Raw genomic sequence first — 14,991 nt, 5'->3', positions numbered from 1 at the left:
CAGGTGATCTGCGCTGCAGGGCTTGCAGGTGATCTGCGCTGCACGGCCTGCAGGTGATCTGCGCTGCAGGGCTTGCAGGTGATCTGCGCTGCACGGCTTGCAGGTGATCTGCGCTGCACGGCCTGCAGGTGATCTGCACGCCAGGCTCGATCTGCAGTTGGAGTGCTCTGTGGCCACGTTTCTCCTCATTCCTTGTCAGCCGCTGCCTGCTTCACGCGAGCACTCTTGGTACCCCCCCTCCCTCCCTCGGGAGGTCTCCCGCTGTGCGCCGTTGTCTCGTGTTTCCTCGCTCACTCTCCAAAACTCTCCAGACTCATAGAACATCAGTCACATGGACAACAGAGATTTCCCAGCCTACAGCGTAGACAACATTTCACGCACACGACATTGGTGTATAGCTCAAATCTCCATTTAACTTCTCACACGTCTTAGCTGATCACAGTATTATATGAAAATGCATTCGCACACCTTTTAGCTTCTCACAACTTTTAGCTTAGTACAGTACAACTCCTCTAAGTCCTCGACTCTGCAAGTGACTCCAAACGGAAAAACGTAGAATAAAAACTTTCAGCGAGACACTAAGCGACACAGAGCCTTTGCCTCTGCAAAACTAAACACTTGGCTGGTTACGGGTGCCCCCGGAGTTTGCCATTGCAAGACTGAATTGTATGAATTTCGTGTCTTGTTATATAGGGATTTCTTCCCTAAGCCCAAAGCTCATCCCCCTATTACGCCCCTTGCATTCATCTGGTCAGCGTAGTTGACCCTTTGTTCTGGTTGCCTGGACATCCTGATACCTGATGTCATAACCCCTATAAAAATCCAGGTATATAAAAAATAGGCAATATCACTCTAAATATAAAGTTTTGCATATGGCATGTATACAACATGTGTCCGCTGTGTGTGCAAATAAGGCAGTCAGGAAGCGAAACAATGCCTCTAATTGGTGCCCCTAATCTGGGAGAGACCACGTGGGACAGATGATGGAGAAGGGGAGGTACAGAGAGGCCTGGAAAGGGATTGGCTGAAGACAGAGAATTGAAATGACTGGAGGAAAGATACCAACGCAAAGGGCAGGAAACGAAGGTAGACTTACAGAAGAACGATTGGCAACCGTTATAGGAGGACAAGGATTGACTGTGGAAAGCAAGTCGGGGAACCTTCGGGAAAGGGGGATCGATGGGTAATAAAATAGGAAACACAAGGGGAGGAGACACTTGGAGAGAAGCCTGAGTTGTGCTCGAAGACAGTGTTCGTGTCCACAATAAAGGCTCTTAGTAAATTGAATAACGTGTATCGGTCGCCATTACAACTGATCCATAATACAGGTTTTTTTGGGTTAGACCAACACAGCCAATTAGTAAGGGTTGTCACCTAATTAGAACATGCCAATTCCTTACTAGTGTAATATCGTTGAGGACTCTTGGACGCCGGGGTTGAGGCACACGTATTTATTCCGCAACAGTTGTCACAACCGCGGACATACAACACTGGAGGGGGTATCGGCCCCCTCACCCGGCTAGCTGGGAATACACTGCTAGCTATCTCTGACCTACCTCCTAGTCCTCCACTAACGGGCTAGGGGAGGCTGTCTGGCCCGACACTGGTAAGTCGGGCTATGGTACCCGGAGTCCCAGAGCACTAGCTCTGGTTCTCGGGACCACGCCGCTGGCTCGGTCCTGCGCGGCCCTGACAAGGGCGGCGTCCCAGGGGAGTCCAGGGCTCTAGCTAGACGATCTTCGGTCTTCACTGGTTTAGCTTCAACATTGTACCCCGAGCTCTCCGGCTCATCCCCTTTTATACCAAAACCCCCCGCTGAGGGGTGGGGCCAGCCCCCCCAGGCTGCCCTGTGCGGACGTCGTTGAGAGCACCTCCCCGTGCACTCACGAAGCCCCGCCCACTGTGTTTGTTTCCCGTGTGATCCTATGTATACAGCCCCTCCGTAACACCCCTACATCACCCCCCCCTGTACAGCTCGCAGCCGTCCCGGCTGCAACAACGACAATAAAAGTTTATTTACCCCTCGACCCCGCGTGTGCCTCACAATTTTTTTCAACAATAACGTGAACGAGAACAACAACAAGAAGCAGAAAAGCAAGAAGGGAAAATAACCCGACGCACCCCACCCCCGAATAAATACGAAATCCGTAAAACCAACGTATATACAATTTGCAGGGAACCCCAGCACACACACAACACACAGTGAACACAACATACGTACAATCCAATGTGTCAGGAACACACCACCGACGCCGCACACAGTGAACATAACATGTGAAAAATTATTTTTTTCTTTTTGTGCATCACAAGAGTCTGCACATTCTTGCGCGCGTCCTTGCAGCAGGCCCGTCACACGGGGCAACCCCGGATGGCGGGCCGTCGGGTGGCAACTGTCCATTTCCAAGTGAGTCTCCTCTCGATGTCGCGAGACCCTCGGCATCCCCCGTAGGGGTTGTCGGGCGTGAGCCCGTCATTCCTGGTGCACCTGGGGGCGGGACAGCCGGCAACACGTCAGGCGAGAGCAGCGGAGACGGACCCTTTGAGTCGGTCGACCCCCCACATGTTTGGCCACGCGTGTGTGGAGTGGGACTTCGCACCGCAATGAAGGGTTTCAATCTGGAGGGGTGCACAAACCACCGGCGCTTCCCCCATTTGATGTGTATGCACTGAGGCCGCAAAACCTCAACCACCTCGACAGGGCCCCGCCACGGCCGCACCAGTTTAGAGGAGGTCGCGAGTGGTACCTGGGGACAGTGCAGCCATGCCTTGTCCCCCGGCTTCCACTGTAGCACGTGCGCGCGACCCAGTCTGAGCCGCTCATTAGCTTTCTGACATAGGTCGGAATTTTGCATGGCAGCATCCCGTGCCTCTGTTAATTTCGCAAGATTAAATTTTACATGGTCGGCCAATTTAGTTTTACCCTGCGGCGCGGAGATCTGCAGCTGGGCCCGAACAGGTGGGTCAGGTTCGCGGCCATACATGAGGAAGAAGGGGGGAAATCCCGTTGCCGCATAGGGGGCCAATCTGTATGCTGCCAGGACCCCTTGAATTTGCAGGTCCCAATCGGTCTGTGAGTCCGAAACCTGCTGTGACAACATGGACGTGATGGTTCGGTGCAGACGCTCGACCATCCCGTCAGTTTGCGGGTGATAGGAAGAGGTACGAATTTTTTTCGTGCCCAGGAGCTCACAGACTTGTTGGAGCAGTTTGCCGGAAAAAATTTTGCCCTGGTCGGTCAGCAGCCGCTCGGGAGCACCTTTGTCCAGGACGTATCCCTGGACAAAGGCCTCCACGATGGCTGCTGCCGACTGGTTGGCCAGGGGCCAGGCCATAGGCCAGCGCGTGAAGTACTCCACCCCGGTCAACAAATATCTATTGCCCCTGGGGGTGGCGGGGAATGGGCCCAGAATATCCAGCGCGACAAGTTCGTTGACTCTGGAGACTCTGATAGACTGCAAAGGCGGGTTAGACTCCCGTGCTGGTGGTTTCCGTTGCGCACACCGAGGGCATGACCCCAACAGATCTGCGACATCCATTGTCATGCCCGGCCAAAAAAAATCAAGCTGGAGCAAGGCGAGGGTCTTTTGGGTCCCCAGGTGGAGGAGGCGCTCATGAGCGGCCCACACCACCTTACCCCGTAACCCAGAAGGGACCACCAGCCGGTGTCGATGGGATTTCCCGTCCCAATGCATCAGCAGACCCGTGACCATTTCCCATGCGTCGGCATCACCCCTCCCCCACCCAGCATCCCTGACGCGACGACGCAACGCGAGGAGGGAGGTATCCTCCATCTGTAGGCGCCCCCATTCAGTGACAGGCAACCCCAACAGGGAATCTGATCCCTGTTGTGCGATCGAATTCGTCATTGACGCTGCGTCGTCTGCGGCCGCCAAGACCGGAACAGATATTTCACCCGGATGCCTGCAACGACTCGACCCCAGGAGGCATGCGCATTCGGGGGTGGTTGGCATGCGCGACAGAGCGTCCGCATTGGTGTGGCGGACGCCCTTACGGTACGTGGTTTCAAAATCAAAGTCCTGGAGAACCTCCAACCATCGAGACAATTGTCCCGATGGTTGTTGAACTCGCAGGGCGTACTGTAGTGCCGCATGATCTGTACGGACGGTGAAACGCTGACCGTACAGATATGGGCGGTACTGTTGGATGAAATAGACAATTGCCAACAGTTCCCGACGGGTGACACAATATCTATGCTCCGCTGGAGACAACACCCGACTACCGTACGCGACTACCCGTTCCACGCCGTCAACCACCTGGGAAAGCACGCCCCCAATACCTGTGTTGCTCGCATCGGTGTCGAGCACAAAGGGTTTAGAAAAATCGGGGTAAACCAAGGGAGGAGCTTTAACCAGAGCGTCCCGAAGGGAGCGGAAAGCAGCCTCCTCCTCCTGTCCCCAATGAAAGCGGACCCCCTTTGACGTCAAAGCGTGTAGGGGCTTTGCAATTGTCGCAAAATCCGCGAAATAGCGTCGGTAATACGACGCGAATCCAATGAAACTCCTGACCTCCCCCACAGAGGTGGGAGTCGGCCAGGAGCTGACGCACTGCGTTTTGGCGGGATCGGTAGCAATACCCGAGCGTCCAACGATGTGTCCCAAATAACGCACAGATTCGCGTAACAGATGACATTTTTGGGGTTTAAATTTCAAATTAGCAGCCCGCATTTTGAGGAAAACCGCCCGCAACCTCTGGAGATGCTCGTCAAATGTTCTGCTAAAGACGATAACGTCATCCAAATAAATTAAGCACGAGTCCCATTGCAATCCAGCCAAAACCAATTCCATCAATCGCTGGAAAGTCGCCGGCGCCGAGTGGAGTCCCATCGGCAACCGGTTGAATTGGAAGAGACCGTGCGGTGTACGGAATGCAGTTTTAGGCTTAGAATCATCGTCCAGAGGAAGCTGCCAGAATCCCGAAAGCAAATCCAATGTGGAGAAGAATCGCGCTCCCGCCAAAGCGTCCAGCGATTCGTCAATCCGTGGGAGCGGGTATGCGTCGGCAACAGAAATTTTGTTGAGGCAGCGAAAATCGACGCAAAACCGCAACGAGCCATCCTGTTTCTTAACCAGGACGATCGGCGCTCCCCACGGGCTGGTAGAGGGAGAAATGATGTCGGCGGCTAACATGTCATCAACAGCCGATTTGACATGGTCCTTTTCGGCGGGACTTAACCGAAAAGGATTTTGGCGTATTGGCGCGCTGTCACCTGTATCAATATGGTGACGCAGCAGATGGGTACAGCACAAATCGAATTTGTTCTGACTGAAAACGTCGGAAAATTCACGCAGCAGTGTCCTAAGCTTTTGACGCTCTAAATCCGACAGGTCCGTCGATCCCGCACAAAGCGCCTCGAGCCACCCTTCATCGGTGTCCGAATGTGGATGCGGCAGAGGGACAGTGCCTACGTGATTCGCGACAGGTTCCTCACAGGGCACCGGCGTTGCGTGAGCAAGCACGGTCCCTTGAAGAACCACCACTGTCTGCGACCCCACATTGAGGACCGCGATGAAAGGGTCCCCGTCCCCTTTTACGATGGTCTGGGCCGGAATTAAATGAGGTCCGCTAACCCCGGCCCTAGATGGCCCCAGCAGAATTCCCTGGTCCCCAATGCCTTTAGCGAAGGGCCGACGAAGTTTGAGCGGCACCAACATTTGTGCCCCCGGCGGTACGCGAACCGTTTTAACGACGAACGCCGGTACCGTCGCGAACGCCGTCCGAGCCGCAGTAGGGGACGGCAGAAACGCCATGCGTCGTCCCGACGGGAGCTCATTGCAGCCCTGGTCTATTAAAATACGAATCGGCATTTTGCCCAAGAAGTCCGTCCCCAGCAGGCACGGAACTGCCAGCGAGGAGGAAACAAAAATCGGGCCAGACAATTTGATATCACCAATACAAATTTGTGCTCGAATCTGTCCAATGATGCCAAGTGAACCCCCGTTAGCAGCATAGAATGGGACGTTAACCGGCAGTAAAGGACGGCTCTGGACAGGGAGAATATTGTAAATTAGTTCCGAAATGATGGTCGCCGATGCTCCTGTATCGACCAGGATGCGCACCTCAACCCCGTCAATGTGCCCCACCACGGCCGACGACCCCGACGATGCAGCCACAACGCGATGGGCCAACACGGACCACTGCCTGGGTTCGATCTGAGTCCCCATAGTGGTGCGTGTTGGCGCGACGGTGCGCAATGTCGGCCCCCCCTTCGTTGCGGTGTGCGAGTGTGTGACGGGGGTGTGCGTGGGCCAAACATGAGGGGTGCCGCGACTCGCCGGGTTATGTTGATGGAGCTTGGGAGGAGGGCCGGCGTCCTGTCGAGGCGTCGTCCCGCGCTACCGAGGAGAGCGGCACCCCGAGGCGACATGGCCCCGGATGCCGCAGTTGTAACAGCGCGGGAGCGCAGGCGGCGATGACGGATGGTCGGAGCGGCTCGATCCATCCCGGCCCGCCCGTACTCCCACCCTCTGCTGCAGTCGATGGTCGATGGCGCAAACTTCCTCCGCCGGGAGGGTGGCTGCAGCCACCGTACGCCAGGCCGCTGCCCTGCTGGCCTTCCGCCGCTGCGACAGCAGGTTGGCGTGGAGGAGCCGCGCAGCCTGGAGGGAACCCATTTCTGTGTCCTCCTGTGCAACGACGGCGATGTCCAGGTCGTCCGCCAGCAGGAGGATCTTTTCCGTTACCATCGCGTCCACGCCTTTGTCGTCCATTCGTGGGAAGGCCGTCTTCGCCAGCACCAGGAGACTCGTACGGTACGCCAGGGGCGACTCCTTTGCACCCCGCTGGCGATCATAAAAGAGCTGCCTGCATTCAGACGATGGTCCGTAGACCGCAGCCAGCAACCGCAGCGCCATCTGTAGCGTGGAGCGTTTGTCCTTCGGCGCCGAATGTAAGAGCGGCGAGGGCGTGGCTGTCGAGGAGCGCCGGCAGCGCGCAGAGAGCCTCGGCATCCGACCACTGCGCCATTTCCTGGTGCGCGAGGAAGTGCCTCTGGAAGCCGCCCCAGTCGCCCTCCTCGCCCACAAACTCTTTGAGTGGAGGTAGCCGTTGGTGCAGCGCAGCGGCCGCCGTGGAAGCTCGCACTCCCCTGTCCCCGTTACTCGGCTGGGCTTCGGCGCGAACTACGGATGGCATCGCCGGTCGCACCAGTGGTGACGCTCTGTCCGCTGGTGATGACGCGGCAGCCCCTGTGAGGCCGATGTCGGACCCGAGGTTCAGGCTGGCCACGCCCTCAGCAGCTGCTGCGGCGATGGCGGGAGATTCAAAGTTGTGCTCCGTTGAAATGGCGGGAAGGCGCACCGGTCGTCGGCTGTCCTCGCCCCGTGGCGGTCCACCAGCCCCCAGCCGTGTGATGTGTTCGAGCGTGGCGGCAGCAGCGTACAGCAGCTCCGCCAGTCTGGCGTGAGCCAGCCTCAGTCCGTCTGTTGACGGCTCCCCTTCATCCCGATGCTGCGGTAAGGATGCGTCCGGGCCCGGCTGCTCGATGCCTTCTTCAGCCGTCTCGGGCTCCACAATTTCAGTGGGGTCCTCCGCCTCCGGTACCCCGGCTCGAGCTGTCCGGCGCGTGTCCATGTTCGTGGTCGTTCACTTCTGTCACCAGATGTAATATTGTTGAGGACTCTTGGACGCCGGGGTTGAGGCACACGTATTTATTCCGCAACAGTTGTCACAACCGCGGACATACAACACTGGAGGGGGTATCGGCCCCCTCACCCTGCTAGCTGGGAATACACTGCTAGCTATCTCTGACCTACCTCCTAGTCCTCCACTAACGGGCTAGGGGAGGCTGTCTGGCCCGACACTGGTAAGTCGGGCTATGGTACCCGGAGTCCCAGAGCACTAGCTCTGGTTCTCGGGACCACGCCGCTGGCTCGGTCCTGCGCGGCCCTGACAAGGGCGGCGTCCCAGGGGAGTCCAGGGCTTTAGCTAGACGATCTTCGGTCTTCACTGGTTTAGCTTCAACATTGTACCCCGAGCTCTCCGGCTCATCCCCTTTTATACCAAAACCCCCCGCTGAGGGGTGGGGCCAGCCCCCCCAGGCTGCCCTGTGCGGACGTCGTTGAGAGCACCTCCCCATGCACTCACGAAGCCCCGCCCACTGTGTTTGTTTCCCGTGTGATCCTATGTATACAGCCCCTCCGTAACACCCCTACACTAGTGCAGCACACCTGTGTGTTGGAGAGCCATGCCACAACATTTACAATCTGAGTACGACGTTTCGCCAGTAATTACAACTAGCTTCATCAGGCGACAGCCAGATTTGTTTCATTCCTCAAATAGAGGCATAGATGTGATGACAAATTAATTGATTGTCCTTGTTTGCACATGTGTTCTGCTACTGCTGACAGTTGTTTCGGGAGTATTTCATATTTATTTGTTATTTTGGTCCCGTGCTGATCATTCATCCTGTTTGCCCAACATAGCATTTTCCATAAGTGCAATTAATCTGGTACACATCTTCTGTTAATAGCTTCGGTCATCCATATTTTGTAACAGATATTAATTTCTGTATTTTATGTACCGTGCCAAATCTGACTCAGATGTTTTGTTTTTCCAAACATCTGGCTAGTTTATCAGTTACTTCCGGAATGTACGGTATTTTAATAGTTTTTATTACTTGGGCAGCTTCAATGCTTGTGTACTAGTAACGAATTGGCATATTCTAGATTTGAAGCTTTCGTGACTGCAAGCATTCATACTCTTAGGTTTTTTCGGTAAAGTCACGTGGGACCGTCACAGCTAAAATTACTGCTGTGACGATCCCACCTGATGACGGAGACTTGTGTTGCCTCCGAAACGTCATTTTATTTTTTTTACCTGCGTGACTTTACCGAAAAAACCTAAGAGTATGAATTGGCATATTCTGTTTACGTGACAACCCTTACTAATTGGCTGTGTTGGGTGGTGGCGGATTTAACGACATTGTTTTTTTTGGTTACGCAATCTAACCAAAAAAACCTGTATTATGGATCATATTGGTCGCGAAAGCCTACGTGTTAAACATTGCAACTGATGTCAGAAGTGGGGTCACAAGAAGATGTCGCGCCTCAGCCGATGAAAGAACCCACCGACGACTTCCGACCATGAAGAAGTTTTCATCCAGAACGTCCCAGGTGGAGAGGACCCGGAGATCAACCTCGGGGATGCGAGAGAGGCTGCGGAACTGGGGCAGCCGCAGAGAGAAGAGCGTCCACTCAGCCAAGCGCCGCTGGTGACTGAAAGATGGGAGCGGATGGAGGGACGAATTGGCTCCCTCACGGATGCAGTCTCTCAGCTGATGTTACAGTAAATATGGCGATGGGCTCAGGATCGGCGGACGGGGAGAGAGGAATCTCCCTGTCAGGACGATGGCAAGAGACACCAGCGGTGTCGGGAAGACAGCAGATGGTTGAAGAACCTGCGGGTAGAGCCACCCGGCTGACTGCCGCAGGGACCGGGGAGCCAAGGATGCTCAGCATGGTGGCAGCTGCCGCGGCTATGGCTCCCGCATAGGAGGCAGTCCCGGCGGCGCACGAGAGAGCCCCCGACAGACCTTGCTGGCTGGGGCCAGTTACAGAGTTTGTGTGGGAGCCTTCACCAGGAGGTTCGAGGCCATATAGCAGGCACTGGATTGGACCAAAGAATAGGCATTAAAGGCACTTAAGCGAGGAAGCCCTCGTCATCTTCAAGGCGACACCAGCAGAGCGAAGGGCCACGCTGCACGCAGTCTGCCGCGAGGCGGCTGAAGTCTTCGACCCGCCATCCCACGCAAAGAGGAAGCTCCAACATCGGAAGCAGAGTCGCCCTCGCCTGCCGCAACGCTCTGGTGGTGCTCAGGCAGGCAGCTTAGCCTCAGCTGGATGAAGCGGCGCTGGATTCGTGAGTGATGGAGAGGATGCTGGTCCTGGTTCACGAAATGTGCTTTGTACTGCCCATAGTGGAGGAAGCACAGACCTCCTTGTGGGTAGCGCGGTGTCTGCAGGCACGAGTAAAGATGCATCGGTGGACCCGAGTGGTGGCACGAGTAGAATAGGTCCCGGAGAGAGCCTTTTTGCCATTTCTGGAGGAAACCCGAGGGCACGGGTTCAGTCTCCTGGCTCCACCAAATGGGGGTTGACCAGGAGATGTTATAGACGCGTGTCCCCATGCGGCCTCCGGCACAAACTTATTTCGATATTTTTTATGTGGTTTTGTGGTAAGTAAATTAAAGATGGAGGGGTTACCAGCCCCTCGCACCTGTCCAGAGCCCCACTGGCCACTGGTGGCTACGAATCCCGTGAGGGGAACAGCCGATTGGAATTGGCCGTCCCCCCATGGCATTTTCCACATCCACCACAGCGTTACCGTCTGGCACCACAGAGACGATAGGGGGTTGTTTTTTTGCCGGACACTCTCTCATATTCACTCTCAGTCTCACTGCTCACATTGTCTCACACTCACTGTCTCACTCTCTCACTTTTTCACTCACTGTCTCACTCACCAGTCTGGCACTGCATGCAGCCCTCTCTCTAAGTGACCAGTCTTGTACTGCATGTAGCCCTCTCTAAGTGACCAGTCATGTACTGCATGTTGCCCTCTCTCTAAGTGACCAATCTTGTACTGCATGTTGCCCTCTCTCTAAGCGACCAATCTTGTACTGCATGTTGCTCTCTCTCCAAGTGACCAGTCTTGTACTGCATGTTGCTCCCTCTCTAAGTGACCAGTTTTGTACTGCATGTTGCTCTCTCTCTAAGTGACCAGTCTTGTACTGCATGTAGCCCTCTCTCTAAGTGACCAGTCTTGTACTGCATGTAGCCCTCTCTCTAAGTGACCAGTCTTGTACTGCATGTAGCCCTCTCTCTAAGTGACCAGTCTTGTACTGCATGTAGCCCCCCTCTCTCTAAGTGACCAGTCTTGTACTGCATGTTGCTCTTTCTCTAAGTGACCAGTCTTGTACTGCATGTTGCTCTCTCTCTAAGTGACCAGTCTTGTACTGCATGTTGCTCTCTCTCTAAGTGACCAGTCTTATACTGCATGTAGCCCTCTCTCTAAGTGACCAGTCTTGTACTGCATGTAGCCCTCTCTCTAAGTGACCAGTCTTGTACTGCATGTAGCCCCCCTCTCTCTAAGTGACCAGTCTTGTACTGCATGTTGCTCTTTCTCTAAGTGACCAGTCTTGTACTGCATGTAGCCCCCCTCTCTCTAAGTGACCAGTCTTGTACTGCATGTAGCCCCCCTCTCTCTAAGTGACCAGTATTGTACTGCATGTAGCCCCCCCCCTCTCTCTCTCTCTCTAAGTGACCAGTCTTGTACTGCATGTAGCCCCCCTCTCTCGAAGTGACCAGTCTTGTACTGTATGTAGCCCCCTCTCTCTAAGTGACCAGTCTTGTACTGCACGTTGCTCCCCTCTCTCTAAGTGACCAGTCTTGTACTGCATGTTGCCCTCTCTAAGTGACAAGCTTTGTATTGCGTATATCCCTCCATCTCTGACCAGTATTGTATTGCATGTAGCTCTCTCTATAAGTGACCAGTCATGGACTGCGGGTATCCCTCTCTCGAAGTGGCCAGTCTTGGACTGCTTGTAGCCCCTGTTGTGAAGTCCTCTGACTACAGACCTAGAGGTAAAACGTCTGACCTAACAACAGATATCTACAGATCAATCCTTTTTTTTGAAACCAGACATCTGAAGGTAAATCCTCTGACCTGATACTAAAGATCGAGGTAAAACCTATCAATCGACACCAGTTATCTAAATTTAAAACCTGTGAACTGAGAGATCTAGAGGTAATACCTCTGACCTGATGTTCAATATCGAGAGGTAAAACCTCTAACTCGACACCAGATATCTAGAGTTAAAAACTCTGCATTGAGCTCTAGAGGTAAAACCTCTGAACACGATAGGTCTAGAGGTAAAACCTCTGACCTGACACGAGAGGTCTAGAGGTAAAACCTCTGACCTGACACGAGAGATCTAGAGGTAAAACCTCTGACCTAACACGAGAGATTTAGAGGTAAAACCTCTGACATGACACGAGAGATTTAGAGGAAAAATCTCTGACATGACACGAGAGATTTAGAGGTAAAACTTCTGACCTGACACGACAGATTTAGAGGTAAAACCTATGACATGACACGAGAGATTTAGAGGTAAAACCTCTGACAGGACACGAGAGATTTAGAGGTAAAACTTCTGACCTGACACGATAAATTTAGAGGTAAAACCTATGACCTGACACGAGAGATTTAGAGGTAAAACCTCTGACATGACACGAGAGATTTAGAGGTAAAACCTCTGACCTGACACGAGAGATTTAGAGGTAAAACCTCTGACTTGACACGAGAGATTTAGAGGTAAAACCTATGACCTGCCACGAGAGATTTAGAGGTAAAACCTCTGACCTGACACGAGAGATTTCGAGGTAAAACCTCTGACCTGACACGAGAGATTTCGAGGTAAAACCTCTGACCTGACACGAGAGATTTAGAGGTAAAACTTCTGACCTGACAGGAGAGGTAAAACCTCTGACATGACACGAGAGATTTAGAGGTAAAACCTCTCACCTGACACGAGAGATTTAGAGGTAAAACCTCTGACTTGACACGAGAGATCTAGAGGTAAAACCTCTGACCTAACACGAGAGATTTAGAGGTAAAACCTCTGACATGACACGAGAGATTTAGAGGAAAAATCTCTGACATGACACGATAGATTTAGAGGTAAAACTTCTGACCTGACACGAGAGATTTAGAGGTAAAACCTATGACCTGACACGAGAGATTTAGAGGTAAAACCTCTGACAGGACACGAGAGATTTAGAGGTAAAACTTCTGACCTGACACGAGAGATTTAGAGGTAAAACCTATGACCGGCCACGAGAGATTTAGAGGTAACAACCTCTGACATGACACGAGAGATTTAGAGGTAAAACCTCTGACCTGACACGAGAGATTTATAGGTAAAACCTCTGACTTGACACGAGAGATTTAGAGGTAAAACCTATGACCTGCCACGAAAGATTTAGAGGTAAAACCTCTGACCTGACACGAGAGATTTCGAGGTAAAACCTCTGACCTGACACGAGAGATTTCGAGGTAAAACCTCTGACCTGACACGAGAGATTTAGAGGTAAAACTTCTGACCTGACAGGAGAGGTAAAACCTCTGACATGACACGAGAGATTTAGAGGTAAAACCTCTCACCTGACACGAGAGATTTAGAGGTAAAACCTCTGACTTGACACGAGAGATTTAGAGATAAAACCTATGACCTGACAGGAGAGATTTACAGGTAAACCTCTGACCTGACAGGAGAGATTTAGAGGTAAAACCTCTGACCTGACACGAGAGATCTAGAGGTAAAACCTCTGACTTGACACGAAAGATTTAGAGGTAAAACCTCTGACCTGACACGAGAGATTTAGAGATAAAACCTCTGACCTGACACGAGAGATCTAGAGGTAAAACCTCTGACCTGACACCAGAGGTCTAGAGATAAAACCTCTGACCTGACACGAAAGATTTAGAGGTAAAACCTCTGACCTGACACGAGAGATTTAGAGGTAAAACCTCTGACCTGACACCAGAAGTCTAGAGATAAAACCTCTGACCTGACACGAAGGATTTAGAGGTAAGCCCTCTGACATGACACGAGAGATCTAAAGGTAAAACCTCTGACCTGACACGGGAGATTTAGAGGTAGAGCCTCTGACTGGACACGAGAGATTTAGAGGTAAAACCTCTGACCTGACACGAGAGATTTAGAGGTAAAACCTCTGACCTGACACGAGAGATTTAGAGGTAAAACCTCTGACCTGACACGAGAGATTTAGAGGTAAAACCTCTGACTGGACACGAGAGATTTAGAGGTAAAACCTCTGACCTGACACGAGAGATTTAGAGGTAAAACCTCTGACCTGACACGAGAGATTTAGAGGTAAAACCTCTGACCTGACACGAGAGATTTAGAGATAAAACCTCTGACCTGACACGAAAGATCTTTAGGTAAAACCTCTGACCTGACAGAAGAGATTTAGAGGTAAACCTCTGACCGGACACGAGAGATCTAGAGGTAAAACCTCTGACCTGACACGAGAGGTCTAGAGGTAAAACCTCTGACCTGACAGGAGAGATTTAGAGGTAAACCTCTGACCGGACACGAGAGATCTAGAGGTAAAACCTCTGACCTGACACGAGAGATTTAGAGGTTAAATCTCTCACCTGACACGAGAGATTTAGAGGTAAAACCTCTCACCTGACACGAGAGATTTAGAGGTAAAACCTCTCACCTGACACGAGAGATTTAGAGGTAACACCTCTGACCTGACAGGAGAGATCTAGAGGTTAAACAGCACGATTTGTCTTGCGCTGTTTTTCAGGAACGCAGCGTTATCTGTAAGTGAATATCCTCCCCCCCACGAATTCCACATTCCACACACAAGCAGCCCACACACAGCACACAATACAAAGGCAAAGAACCCCTGTATAGCCTTAACAGACTATTGGGGCAAGAGCTGTTGGCGAGCACCTATGAAGGCCGGCACGGCACACGAGAGGGGGGTTGGGTGGTCAGCACCACGCCTCACCGCCTTCGTCTCCCCAGTGTGTGATGTTTTTACACGCTGCACCAACCACTCATTTGAGGTTGATTCGACCTAGGGGAGGCCCATGACCGGTTTAGATAATCGCCACTGGTGTTGGACGTGAGCGGGAATCGAACTCGGGTTCGTAGTGCAGCGCAGAAGCCGCTACATTAACGTTCACTCGATACACAGACAGACACAACACGCCACTAAGTGGCGGTGACGTTACCACGACGCTTGTGCCAGGCTATGTGCACCTTGAGGCCACGTGAAGTGTCGAACACCCTCTGGCAGGAGGTCACGGGGCAGACCCAGGTGCCACGGGTCGACTGACTGAGATGACCGAGATGACTGGCTGATGCACCACCTGTGCCCCCTACTGTGCCAACTTGCTGTGCTTTAGCCACCCGGCGCTCCGCTCGTTGTTGTGAGCGTC

The sequence above is a fragment of the Lampetra planeri genome, chromosome 61, assembly GCF_965212315.1.
Source record: "Lampetra planeri chromosome 61, kcLamPlan1.2.h2, whole genome shotgun sequence".
NCBI classification, from domain to species: Eukaryota; Metazoa; Chordata; class Hyperoartia; order Petromyzontiformes; family Petromyzontidae; genus Lampetra; species Lampetra planeri.
Note: the sequence above shows the minus strand (reverse complement) of the source record.